Here is a 14,477-nt window from a genome sequence, read left to right as displayed (position 1 = left end):
GGACTAACACAGGAAAGTCAGAGAGAAAAGAGTGAGATAACATAAAGAAAACTCTTATCTGAAATTCTAAAAAAAAAAGTTCACAAATTTTTAGTTTTTCATTGAAATTTTCTTCTATTTATTTTTTTCTTAAAGTTAGCCATAGTAGAAAAACAAACATTCAGTGTAGATGTCCTTTTGTACATCACTTATTCTGTGGGTGGGAGCACGCATGTGATGCTGAGGTGAAAAGACAAAACTTACAGGAGTAGTCAGTACTCTCCTTCCCTCCGGGACAGTTCCGGGATTGAACGTAGGTCCTTCACTTGGTGGCAAGCAGTTTTATGTGCTGAGCCACCTCGCCAGCCCTCAGTGTAGTTTTCAAATTACACTTGCAGATATGTTTGTTTTTCCATTTTGGAATTTTAAAAGTGCAAATTCTCCCCCGTTGCAATTCCTTTTCTCTACAACTCTAACAGCCCATCAAAGGATGGAAGCCACTGGTCAAAATGGGAGTCAGAAAGAAAGAAATGTAAAAAGGAAAACTATTTTAGTTAGTGCTTTTAAATATGATTTGCCTAAAAGATGTTCGGTGGAAAAGAGCGAAACAGATGGACAGCACTTAGTACATCCTGGGACTCAGGTTCACTTAGTACATCCTGGGACTCGGTTCACTTAGTACATCCTGGGACTCAGGTTCACTTAGTACATCCTGGGACTCGGTTCACTTAGGACATCCTGGGACTCGGGCTCTGGCCCCAATCTTTTCTCCTTCCAAGTCTAGGAGGAAAAGCAGCAGTGAGGATGAACTGTGAGGGTCAGTGCAGATAGGAGCCATCTCACTGGCTTTGACAACATTATAGTCACTGATGCCTTGAACGGCCATCTCCAGGTCCACTCCAGCTACTGCCCCTGAAGAACTCTTCAGATGTCCCCTCCCTGCCTCGCTCTTGAGCCAGCCAATCCCTAAATGCAAATCATCTCTTTTTCAGGTAGGATCACAGCAGTTAAACAGGGGACACTCTGGCATTTAGATCCAGTACTCGGCAACCTATCATCGCTAGAAACCAATGAGAACATCACAATTTCGGTGCACACCGCAAAAAAGGAAGAAGAAGAGAGAGAGAGAGAGAGAGAGAGAGAGAGAGAGAGAGAGAGGAGAGAGAGAGAGAGAAAGTGAGCATGGTGTGACCCGGAGTTCTGTGTTCCCTCAACTCCACATTAGCTTTCAGCTTCTTCTCTTCATGTTATTCCCATGCGAACATCTGCTGGCCTTCATGAAATTCATGGATTTATGGTGCCATTAGTGTCTTGGAAAGCAAGTACATCTCTTCCCAGATGTCCTTTTGTATAAAGCTTTTTCCTACCCTGTACCAGTTCAAATAAACCAAGCCATGCATCAGATTTGAGAGAAGGCACAAACCCCACTCTTTGTCACATTCCAGATGTTGTAGATAAATATTATGACAGTCTGAACACATGATGTGCATTGATACGGGTAGGGAAGAGATGGGATTCTACCCAAGTGGGCAGTGTGGACCATGGTGTGACCACCTTGCTCTTTTCCCAGGGCCTATGTTCTGCCATGCATAAGAAGTGACACAGTTCAACTCTGAATCTGTCATGGAGCTTTGGAATCAAGAGTGTTCCTGCAATACCCATGATCTTGCTTAGTTGGTTAATTCTAAACCTCAAGGTATATAAAAGTATGCAGCATATGCTGTTTATTATCCACCATGTAAGAGTCCTTGCAATCTCATTATGACCTCTATAATCATAGGTAGGGTAGCTTAACCACCAAGATTCATTTTAAAAGTGGGGGAAGCTTCGTAGGCTTTCAATTCATGCAAATCATCTCAATTTTTTTAAAAAAATGCACTTACTTATTATTTTATATGCTGGTACATGCCTGTAAACATAAACAGTCAGAGGCTGAGTCATGAGGACTGTTTAAGAATTGGCCTACATAGTGGCTCTCAAAAAGAAGGAGGAGAAAGAGGAGGAAGAAGAGAAGGAGGAGGGGCAAGAGGAGGAAGAAGAGGAGGAGGAGAAAGAGGAGGGGAAGAGGAGGAGGAAGGGGAAGAAGAGGAGGAGGAAGAGGGAGAAGAGGAAAAGAAAGAGGAGAAAGAGGAAGAGGAGGAGCGGGAGGAGGAGGAGAAGGAGGAGGAAGAGGGCTACTTGCCCCCAGAACCTCTTTCTCCCACACATTACAAAATGTGGTCTGCAAGCACCTTCCAAGGTTTGAAAGGAGGTATTCCATCCTGGGGCATAACTATGAACAAGTTTGCATCCAGTGGGAAGCATCTGTGAGGATCACTTTGTCCTTTCCACACTGGGCTTCAGTATCCTTCTCAATATTATACTCCAGTACCCGTACCTCCATTAGAAATTTGCATGAGACAAAGCTTATTTTGCCTCCTTTGTATAAATATTTTTGCAAGAGAAAAGATATTGACACTTGCCAAAGAGCAAAGAAGGAAGTGTGTCCTTGCCACTTACTTCAAAGTCCTTCTGATCCAAAGACCATTTCAGCAGTTACTCTTGCTTTAAAATTACTCTTGAGGTCCTGGTCTCAGGAACGTGGATCTAGAATCTTAAATGTTTTATGCTGGTTGGTTTATCCCATTCGGTGGCTCATAAACCATAGCAATTTGTACAGTAGCTATTCTTCCATTTTATTCTCTCATTTGCTGCATCTTTAGTTAGTCAATTTTGAGGAATATTTCTTTTAGGGAGCGTGCAGCGCGCATTTATTGATGGTATTTCAGAGAGTAGGGAGGACTCCCTAGGCCCCTCCTGTTATGGGGGTCTAGGAAGGGAATTGTGGGGAGATGCTCGGTGTTGGGGACAGGGACTCCTCAGCAACCGAGGGCCTCTCTCTTGCTCTCAGTGTCCTTGCTGGCGTGGGTGGTCCAGGGTTTCTTACTTATTGGAGGTCATGTAGACCATGAGGTCCACAACCCTGTTGCTGTAGCCATATTCATTGTCACACCAGGAAATGAGCTTTACAAAGTTGTCACTGAGAACAATGTCAGCCCCAGCATCAAAGGTGGAAGAGTGAGAGTTGCTGTTGAAGTCACAGGAGACAACCTGGTCCTCAGTGTAGCCCAGGATGCCCTTCAGTGGGCCCTCAGATGCCTGCTTCACCATCTTCTTGATGTCATAATAATTGGCGGGTTTCTCCAGGTGGCATGTCAGATCCACAACAGATACACTGGGGATAGGAACACGGAAGGCCATGCCAGTGAGCTTCCTGTTCAGCTCTGGGATGACCTTGCCCACAGCGTTGACAGTACCAGTGGATGCAGGTATGATGTTCTGGGCAGCCCCAGAGTCATCATGCCACAGCTTTCCAGAGGGGCCATCGACAGTCTTCTGAGTGGCAGTGATGGCATGGATTGTGGTCATGTGCCCTTCCACAATGCCAAAGTTGTCATGGATGACCTAGGCCAGGGGGGTTAAGCAGTTGGTGATGAAGGATGCATTGCTGACTATCTTGATCAAGTTGTCATATTTCTTGTGGTTCACACCCATCACAAACATGGGGGCATCAGCAGAAGAGGCAGAGATGATGACTCTTTTGGCCCCACCCTTCAAGTGGGCCCCAGCCTTGTCCATGGTGGTGAAGAAGCAGTAGACTCCACAACATACTCAGAACCAGCTTCACTCCATTTGATATTAGCGGGATCTTGCTCCTGGAGATGGTGACGGGCTTCCCGTTGATAACAAGCTTTCCATTCTCAGCCTTGACTGTGCCGTTGAATTTGCCATGGGTCTCCACCCATACTGAAACATGTAGACCATGTAGTTGAGCTCAATGAAGGGGTTGTTGATGGCAACAATCTCCACTTTGCCAGTTGCAGAGCAGAAGACAGCCCTGGTAACCAGGCACACAATATGGCCAAATCCATTCATACCGACTTTCACCATTTTGCCTATGGGACAAGGCTGACACTATACAAGAAGATGTGGCTGTCTCTGGAACAGGGAGGAACAGATAGTCAAGGAATATTTCTTATGCTGTAGACTCTGAGGATTCAAAAATGTAATTGAAAAACAAATCCGCTCTCAAACTTTTTACCAAAACACTAACAACTAATAAAAATAGCTTAGGTTTGATACGAGGTTTAAAAAGCTCGTATATTTATACCACATTGAAACATTTAATTATAAATTATTATATCAATTACGTATAATAAAATTATACTTGTATAGAACTTTAAAATTATAACTTAAAACAACATAAAAATAATATAAATGATGAGGGTACTCCATAAAAGCAATTACTGTTCTAAACCACTGAGGCATCTCTTCAGCCCCTGTAATTCCACTTTTGAAAAGAATGCCCAGGTAAAAAATGACAAAGAAAAGCAACTCATGATATTTAAAATTTATACCCTGTATTCAAAATTAACAGAGTCGGTTTTTCTAGCCAAAACCATTTTTGGCATCGCATTGTTGAGTTCTGATATGTTTATTTCCCGTCTACTGAACACAGTGATCTGCACTTGTAAGATGTTCAGTAAACACACAGTGAAATCATCTGAATGAACATGCATGCAATGGCTGACGTGTGGAGAATGTGAGATGTTATGATGGGTCCCAGGAAAAACACAAGACAACAGCAACAAAACCCTTTCCACACTTTACTCTGTATTAAATTCTCTTTGAGGGCTCTTGGGAGTCAACCAGAAGAACATGCAGGGTCAATTATTGAGGAATTCCAAAGCTACAAAAGTTGGAAAGACCCAAGAGTATTACTTACCTGATATTTATCTTTTTAGATCCAATCTTGGCAGGAGCCACAATGTTATAGTGTCTGAATAAAGTTGAAAGACTTTTAGAGTTCATGGATACAGATTTACTATGGCTAAAAATTAATTGTGTCAAGTACGAAGGAAAAGAAAGATGTCATGAAGTCTGAAATATGCTAGCATCAAAGTTCCAAATAAAAAGAATGCAATCCGTAAAATGCCTCTGTTATCACTTCAAAGCCTCTGTATGTGTACCCATTCTTAGGAATAACCATTTGCTCAAAATCTAAAAAGAAGAGTACCCCAGGCTAGGAAGCTCCCCCAAATATCCAAATTGTAATAGACTTGAGAGGCTTAAGCTCTTTGCAAGATTGCAGTAAAGGAGATGATTTACAAATGTGAGAGCATTCACTGGCATGCTTCACAGTACTAAAATCAAGCGCAGACAGCAGGAGAATAGTCGTAGTGATCTATCCACCTTAACATAGTAGCAGGAACTGGTTTATATTCAACACCCTGCTTACATCTATTTCAAGGATTCCTCTCTTCTACAGCTTCAAAACTTTATTAGTAAATGAGTCTGACTTTATAGTAGTTACTTGGGTCTCAAAGCTTTATTGTCTCTGACCTGTTCACTGGGTAATCAAGCTTTTCTGATCCTATCATTTTAACCATCTCCAAGGATCTCTATGTCCCATTAGAGTCCCACAGGAAATTTAGATGCTCAGAAACGAAAAGCAACAGAAGGATGTAAGTCAGTATACATGACCTCATGGGTGGGTTTTCCAGAAGCTAAGTTCCTCTGAGCTCCTCTCCTTTGCAACTTTCAGAACATAGGATGTAGGTTCTCTCAAAGAATCTTCAGCTCCCTCCTTCCAGAAGCAGTCTTATGACTTCATCCTCAGATGACGTTGTTTGAAAAATATGAGACCTGAGGTCATCTTCCCATGGGCAGGAACACTCCACTAAGTCCCAATTCTCTCTGTTCCCTCCCTTCTTCTCATCACTTCAAAGCATAACCTGGTAAAGTCTCAACTGTCCTGTGACATAATCATTCCTCGCTTTCCAGTTTCTAACCTTGCCTTCTTTCTAAAAACTTAGTCATCCCCAGTAGGACTGAACAGGAATTGCTATAAATAAAGTATTTTTATAGTTGAAGGAGAATAGTTCAAAGAACACAAATGTGCTCACTGCTAGAATTCCATGTAAGAAACCAGGTATAGTGGTGCACACCTGTAATCCCAGCACTTGGGAGGCGGAAGCAGGAAGAGCTCTGTGGATTTGAGGCCAACCTGATCTACATAGTAAGTTCCTGGAGAGCCAGAGCTACATAGTAAGACCCTGTCAAAAACAAAACAAACAAACAAACGAACAGAATTGTATGTGACAGTTACTCTCTCATGACCACGGGCCCAACACATCCAGCTATGAGCCTCTATTTTGACCTTTATGAACTACAGCAATACAACACTCTTTCCTCTCTTTTCTGGGTGGTTTAGCCAACACAAGGTCCTACTAAGTGGAACATCTGAGATCCGGGAGCCACGTGCTATGTACTCATCCGCCCAGCCGTCTTCTTCTTAAGACAGTAGGATATTTGTGAATGTATTCTGCGAAGGATGTCATTGCACTCTGCCCAAAGGGAGCGCCCCCTGCAGTGGCTCTTCCTCTTCTCAGGGAAGCCAGCCATGCAACCTTCATTCACATACTCACCTCCCTCTACTCCTAGCAAAGCGCCAATTCCTGAATCGCTCCTCGAACACCTTGCACATGCGCACAAACCTATTTCCTGATGAAACCTAGAAAGTAGAAATGTTTGTAAGGGAGGGAACTTCTAACCTGGAGCTCACGTGTGGGTTTTTACCAAGCAACACAAATGCTTCTGTGGGACAGTTTTAGCCGGGAGCACAGGACATGGTGTGGCCCTTCTTGATTTAGACCTTATCGGGTTCACTATATAATCTCAGAAGAGCGTTTGTTTTAGTTGTAGCAAATGAGAGCATGTTCTGTTTCGGCATCTGAATTTTAAACAAGTCAAGAGTACACTACAATCTGTCTGCTGACCCAAAACTTTAATTGGATTCCGGAATAGATATGCAAACAGAACCCATTATTCAAGATATGCCAGATGCTCACTGCATTGAAATGTGTTAGAATTATTCCTATCCTTCGCCTAATAACTTTTCTGTGTACCTCCCTTCTAGTTTTTGGCCAGACATTTTTCTATTGCCTTTTTTTTCTCACCTGGGGTTCCAACTGGTTATTTGTGAAATTTCTATGTCTGTGTGAACGAGATCAGCTTTGAGTCTATTTTTTTCTTTACATTTTTTGGGGGGGGGGTGAGGTCTAACATAAAAAATATAGACACCAAATAAATATACAGAGTGGTACAAGTGATTGGCTAAATAACTGTATCATTAAATAATACTATCCCTGCATGGGGTACACCCCAATATTTTATATTCTCATTCCATTTGATGTGGTGTGATTACTATCGATCATTGAAATGTCTGTGTAGCCCCCTCTAGCCATTGTGGCATTTTGTTTACACACACACACACACAAACACACACAAAACACACACACACACACACACACACACACACTATAGCTATTAGTTAATACCAGAGGTGAACAGGAAGGTGGGAAGAGTCAAGTAAAGATGATTGACAGAAATTGCAGACTCCGGAGTTAACTGACCATAGAATTAAGTCAAGAGTCAAACTTTATAAAGTGTGTGTAGGAGAAACTTCATAACATCTTATGTAGTAATATTTAATCACACGTAATCTTGTGGGTCTAAAACAATACTTTCACCAGTCACTTTTGTATGACTTTTATTTCAACCTGTATTTCAACATGGAAGCTCTAAATTTGCTCATGAATATTTTTTTTCTCTTTGTAGAAAATATCAATGCATTGAACCAACCTTGTAAGTATCTAAGTGAAGTGGAAGCTATTCTATTTATGAGAATGGCTTCTGCTGGTCAATTACTCCACCATCTCTCAAAGTACACAATATCTCTACCTGTGATGTCTAGGAACAATGTTTGCATTTGACCTCCAAGAGTGTTTCACTTCTAATAACAGCATGGTTTGGCAGACAACAGAATAAACGAATTAATACACTGAAAAGTGCATTCGTTCTCGTGGATTGTGAGCCTATAAATTGTGCTAGCCATTGGGGTGGTTTATAATTACCCCAGCTCCCTCCTCTGGTCACATGGAAAACTGCACTGACTCCACTGGCATTTTGTCCTTGAGACAGGAAATTCAAGCAGCCCAATCAGTGTCTTTCTCGCCACTTTTTTTTATTTCTTCTGCCACGCCCGATGGTGTTCAAGTGTAGGCTAGACACAAGTGTAAGGGCGAAAGCTATGTGGAATCAGAATTCCTAGGCAGTTCTCAAAAGGGGGCAGAAAATAAACGGTAGTTGCCTTAAGCCACTGAGTTGTGAAGGTGGCCTTTATGTCTCAGCAGTAACTTACCTGGTTATACATACGCACACGCACACGCACATGCACACGCACACAAAGCTCTTGTCTTTCTCCAGATGTTCAAAATGATTTTATCTTTTCTTAAGTGTGTGAACCCATAAGAGGATTTGAAGACAAATTTTCACCCAATTCACCCCAAATTATACAAAAATGCTATTGAGGAGGACATGTCTGGCCTAAGACTTCCGTTGCTAAGTCACACCCAAAAGGTTTGTTTGGTTCATTCTTTTGACAATTCTATTCCAACCTGAATTTCCCCTTGCAAGCAATGTTTACAGAACCAAAACAACTATCATTACATTGAGTGTTTCATCTAGCTAAACGAACCCATTGTCAGACTGGGAATTATAATTTGCATGCACAGACACATGCCGCACATATTAGCAAACTCTTCCCATCGACTCTAACGTAAACTATGAATGGTCATAAAAATTCTATCTTAGAAGTCAGAGGTGGGAAGATAGTAAGTTCAAGCTCAGTTTGAGCAACATTGGCATCCTCCAGTGCAGCCTGGTCTACATAGCAAAGCCTTATTTCAAAGATTTGATCAGTTCTATAAGCCTCTTATCAAAATGTATCTCCATATCTTGATGCACACCACTGAGAAGAATTACAAAAGCTTGATCCAAGAATTAGGTGGTGCTGTAACCCTGGCAAATGGCTTATTTATGTGTATTCCTGCTTAAAAAAAAAAAACTATGACAGTTGTCTAAATTAGTGATACATGATGCCTGCACTGTATTTACCTTCTCCCAGTCACAGTCTAGTTGTTCTTGTAGCAGCAACAAAGACTACGTTTTCCTATCTTAGGCAATAAATGATTTTGTTGATATCTTCATGAAAAGGAAACAATTATCTAGATTACATCATATATTTGCCCTTGGATTTTTACTCTGCCTTGTACAACACGCACAGGGACATTTCAAGCTGTGTACACACATCAGTTGCGACACTGAGGAACCCACTCTGTCCAGGGAAAGCTAGTTGAGTCTGAGACTAGAGAGGCATCTCCAGGGCCTTTCTGAAGGTCTTAGTTCCCACAGAACCTGAAGTACAATTGGCCAACAACTTTCGCCCTTCACTTCTAAGCTCATGTGTATTCTAAGGGAAATTCAATCTGCATGTTCTTGAATCATGAACACTGAATGCATTAGAGTTTTTGTTTGGTGAGAGCTTGTTCAATCCTAGGATGATTTATAAGGCTTTTTATAGCCTGCCTGTTTAGTTTGAAGAAAGTAGTCACGTTCAGCTGAAAGCAAACAAGATTGAAAGGCAAGAAACTTTGAAGTTAAGAGGAAACTGGAGTTTAAAATAGTTTATGTCCATCCAACCTATGCAAAGCTTGTGGGCCAGTTTTTCCCAATTTACCTAAATCTAAAGTAGAAATGATTGCACCTTGGGCCAATAAATAGTTATTCTTATAGATACAGTCTATTATGTGGGATCACAGAGGTCCCTGACTATAGTCAATAGTCATTCAATGGGATTGTACACTTACTCCTTTTTTTAATGGGAACATTTTCAAAAATAAGTATGGGTGATGTTGAGCTATGTTTCAGCTTTTGACTTTTTCTCAGCTTATGTGTACATAAACTTTGATATGCTCTCGGAAAACGTCTCAGCTCACGTGATGTTCATTCAGAATACACGATTTGATGTAAAGTTTACTTGTGACTATACAAAAAAAAAGGTTTGGAAACAAACTGACATAATAAGGATTGGATAGAAATTTGATAATTATTTCAGCTATTTATGATTTTCAACTTATTTGATGCTGCTAAGTGCCCCCCTTTTTACACAAGCCATACAAACTCTTTATAAACATCTTTACTGAAGAAAGACACTCAAATACTTCAGTGTTGAAATTTAAATCCTCATCATGTGCATTAGATTGTAGAAAACTGTAGTTTAGTTAATTAATCAATGACCATTTGAGCCTGTCATTCTATCTGCCTAAACCAATGTCTTAGTCAATGCTCCATTGCTGTGAAGAGACACCATGACCATGGAAAGTCTTTTAAAAAAAACCATTTAATTGGGGCTTGCTCACAGTTTCAGAAGTTCAGTCCATTATAATAATGGTAGGAAGCAAGGCAGTTACACAAGCTGAGAGTCCTACACTCAGATTCACAGGAAGCAGGAAGAGAGAAATTCTGGGATTAGCACTGGCTTCTGAAACCTCAATGCCCACCCCAGTGATGTGAGGTACCTCCTCCAACAAGTCTCCACCTACTAGATCCTCTCCCTAGTGACCAAGCATGCAAATCTCTGAGCCTCTGGGTGACATTATTGTTCAAAAAACCACAATCTGATTTAATGGGTATTTCCTGGGGTCAGAATTGCCTTTTTTTAATTTTCAGAGCTGTACATTAATTCCAACATATACTAACTTGATATTTCTTAACAAACACTCAAGACATCAAGCCTAGGGGTTGAAATGTAAACAGAGCTCCTCAGACTGAGCCCAGGTGCTAGTTGTGGGTCCTGGACTCTGCCTAAGATTGAAAAGAATACAGAAGATTTAGGATTAAGGGTGAACTCACCAGGATGTATGAATTTTTCTTTAGTGGAACAGAACGTTTATTGTAGATATATGGGAGAGCATAGCCAGAGATAGGACATCTGAGAAAATCCAAAGTGGACATGACCAGGCTGAGCTTAGCTCTGTGAGGAGAAAGGGAAGAGAGAGAGAAAAGAGGGGAACCAGATGCAGCAGCCAGGAGGCCACAGGTACAAAAGGAACCACAAATTTTTCTAAGCAAACGAGTTAATATTACAGTAACTTTCTTCATGAATGGCTCTGAGCCATGCTCTAGACATACAGAAGTTCTCGTATAGAGCACTGTAAATAAAGAGTGTTTACAGACTACTTCAGGAACATGTGTGTTCCCAAGGCTCATTGAACATAGTAAATCATGTAACACTAAAATACTGTGTAGTTGTGACAGATGAAAATGTGGCAGCATCCATATTGGGGTCCATGTCTGCCTATATTTTAGTCAAATGTTCTCTGAAGTCGTAAATGGGGGTACATTTCCCTTCAGTCTACAAAAGAACTGAAACTTGACATTATTCAAAAACCTTATCCCTGCCAGAGATTTAAGGTTGACACTGCTGTCTTTTTTTCCTCAGGTCCGTGACGTATACATTTGATATGCTACTCAGTACCAACTTCAAAAGTACAACATGTTATATCCATAATGGAAATTCCTCATAAGAAAATGTTCTTTTTTTCTCCTCACTTCCCCATCCATCCCCTGCTCTGTGTCTCCCTCCCATTCTTCACTTTCTTGAAATCCATTGACTGGAAATGATAAGAAAGAACTGAGGAACTCACAACCCAGAGATATCTGAGGGAGGGAAGGAGACTGAAGCATGCACAGACATCCTGGCCTTTCGATGCACTGCCATGGAGACAGGAAATCAGTGGCTTATTATCCTGAGAATCAAACTACAATACTAGAAGACGTACAACAATAAGAATTCTCCCCCATGAGACAAGATAATTAGTACCCTGAAGGCTGAGCACTGAGGGGGGGGATCTGAGGGTGGGGAGGGAGGCTGGGGGTAGGTGGGTAAACACCTTCATAGAGGCAGGAGGAGGGGGGATGGGATAAGGGGTTCCTGGGTGGTGGGGGAAATATGGTAAGGGGATAAAATTTGAAATGTAAATATTATATCCAATAAAAGAGGGGAAAATAGAAAAGCGGTTAGAACCAACATTCTTAATAAAATGTCAGCCCTCTTCTAAAAAAAAAAAAACTATCTTGATACTAAAATTTGTTTTGAGAATTGTATATTGCAGAATGATCAGCCTTGGTGTATCTACTCAACAAGCAAGCTGGGCAGACCTGCTCAAACCTCTGAGGTCCGTGAATTCCTTCTGGAGGCAGCGAAGACACAGCATCAGAGGATTGTCAATTTGCTCTCCCCCCCACTCCTCTTCTAATATCTCAACGCCCATAATCAGCTTGAAGAAGCTAATGATGAGTCAGCGCCCCTATTCCCTGGGCATGGGGACTAAGGTGGTAAATGTTGGGCTGTCTCTCTAGGGAAAAGTAGAGGTTTTGTCGGAATAGAGAGGATTAGCTAGGGTTTATTGCATAGCCATAACCTATTAGTAGAAATCTGTATAATTAATATCAAGATGAAGATATAAATTCTTAAATGGCACCAATTTACTTTGTTTACAAATTTTAAGGTTTTCAGTGATATAAGAGTGAGATGAATATTGTTACTCTCATAGGCATTGTACCAGTATAACACACTTAGGAATACAAAGCTTAGACCCAGTCCTTCTTCAACTTTTTTAACTGATTTGAGATGGTCAGCCTGTGAGTTAAGGGACTATAGCAAATTCATGACTTGGAGTTTATTATAAGGGTGTTCTCTATGTTTTATTTAGAAATAGCTGAGTGGAGTTAACAGGCAACAGTCCAGATTACCTTACATGGGTAGCTGGTTTTCAAAACATCAGAAATCCTTAGAATTGACATGACAAACATTTCAGTATTAATGTTCATTTTCATTAGAGACCTGTCTGCTCCAGACAGCTTCCTATGTTAAATTCTAAGAAGAAATTGAGCATCCTTGGAGTTACTCCAGTTGTGGTGAGACAGCCACTAGGCAAGAATTGCCACTTTCCTTCTACAGACAAATTACTGTCCAGAAAAGGACACACTTGCAGAATAGTCGACTGATTATATCTGCCTAGACAGAGTAATCAGCCCTTAATAATTCTGCAGCACTAAGGTCTGTCAGATGATCCTGGGCCAGAAGGCAGAAGAACAGATGCTCCAACGTTTTGAAGTAGAGCAAGTGTCCAGGTGTTCAGAGGTCTCTATAAATTGGCTAAGTTTTAGAAGCTATGCTTTGTGCTTCCCACAATTATAGTCAACTCAGTCATTCTGGATTTCTGATGGGGTTGAAAAACTTATAGCTATTTACCTTGAGAGAAAAGATCTGAGTGTATGGTCGTCAGCTGACATTCATCATAAAGCCAGGTTCAGAACTAAATGTTTTAGTTAGGAGAGATGACAGAGGTGCTGGTAGGTCAACAAAAGGATGGACTGGGTATTAGGACTATCTTGTACCTCACTGGTACAAATTGGCATAATTATGCTCTAAGTGTATTTTGAGAGAAAAGTTTCCTTTTAACAGGAAGGGTGATGTGTAGGAGGAGCTAAGGTGGGAGGAGTACTGAGAGGAAGGAAAAGGAGTAAGAAGAGGAGAAGAAGAAGGAGAGGAGAAGCTAGGTGATGAAAGAGAGATAGAGGGGGGAGACAGTGAAGCAGATGTTCATGAATCTCCACCAGTCAAAGATAGTAGATATATCTAGGTTGGGTAGTGGGTTACACCTCTGATTGAACAATACCAAACTTATAAAGCCTATGATTAACATTTCTTTAAAAAATGTATAAATGCAAAGAGGAAAAGGGGGCATGGGATAGGGGTTTTCTAAGGGGGGGAATGGGGAAAGGGGATGGCATCTGAAGTGTAAATGAAAGATCTAATAAAAAATATATATAATAAAAAAAAAAAGAATTCTCCCCCATATGGCCTTGTTGGAGTAGGTGTGGCCTTGTCGGAGAAAATGTGTCACTGTGGAGGTGGGCTTCGAAGCCCCACCAAGCATGAAAGAGACCCTCCTCCTGGTGGTCTGTGGAAGACAGTCTGCTCCTGGTTATCTTTGGATTGAGATGTAGAACTCTCAGCTCCTTCTCCAGCACCATGTCTACCTGGAAGCCACCATGCTCCCAACCATGATGATAATGGACTGAATCTCTGAAACTGTAAGTGAGCCCCAATTAAATGCTGTCCTTTACAAGAAAAAAAAAATCTCCCCCAGACAGAGGTAGTGGGACGGAGTATGCGTTTCCATAGAAAAGATTTGAGAAGCTTCCAGAACCTGTAGGTTTTTCCCATCAAAGGTGTAAAGGGTAGAAAAAACAACAGTCACTGCTCTTCAAATGCACCAAGCAAAATTTCAAGATATTAGAAAAATCCTAGAAATATGATCTAACCAGAGGTTGGGGAGTTGGGAGGGACAAGTCTGCAGAGTCTAACCTGAGCAAATGGAGATACAGCTGGGTGTGCAAGCTTGTGCCTGTAATCCCAGTACTCAGAGGGCTAAGGTAGAAGAATCAGAAGCTTGTTCCGTGCCCCTTCCAAGTCCCCTCGCCCGCAAGAGAGACACAGGAGGCAGTGTTCGGGTAGTTACTACAGCGAGGCTTTATTCTTGTATCAG

General features: G+C 41.4%; 1 pseudogene; it reads right to left on the bottom strand.

The window, feature by feature from the left end:
- Positions 1–2,542: 2,542 nt before the first annotated feature.
- Positions 2,543–3,932, bottom strand: LOC117723715 (glyceraldehyde-3-phosphate dehydrogenase pseudogene; annotated as a pseudogene).
- Positions 3,933–14,477: the final 10,545 nt, after the last annotated feature.

Source organism: Arvicanthis niloticus, chromosome 19, assembly GCF_011762505.2.
Source record: "Arvicanthis niloticus isolate mArvNil1 chromosome 19, mArvNil1.pat.X, whole genome shotgun sequence".
Taxonomy (NCBI): Eukaryota; Metazoa; Chordata; class Mammalia; order Rodentia; family Muridae; genus Arvicanthis; species Arvicanthis niloticus.
Note: the sequence above shows the minus strand (reverse complement) of the source record. Positions and strands in the feature narration are given on the sequence as shown.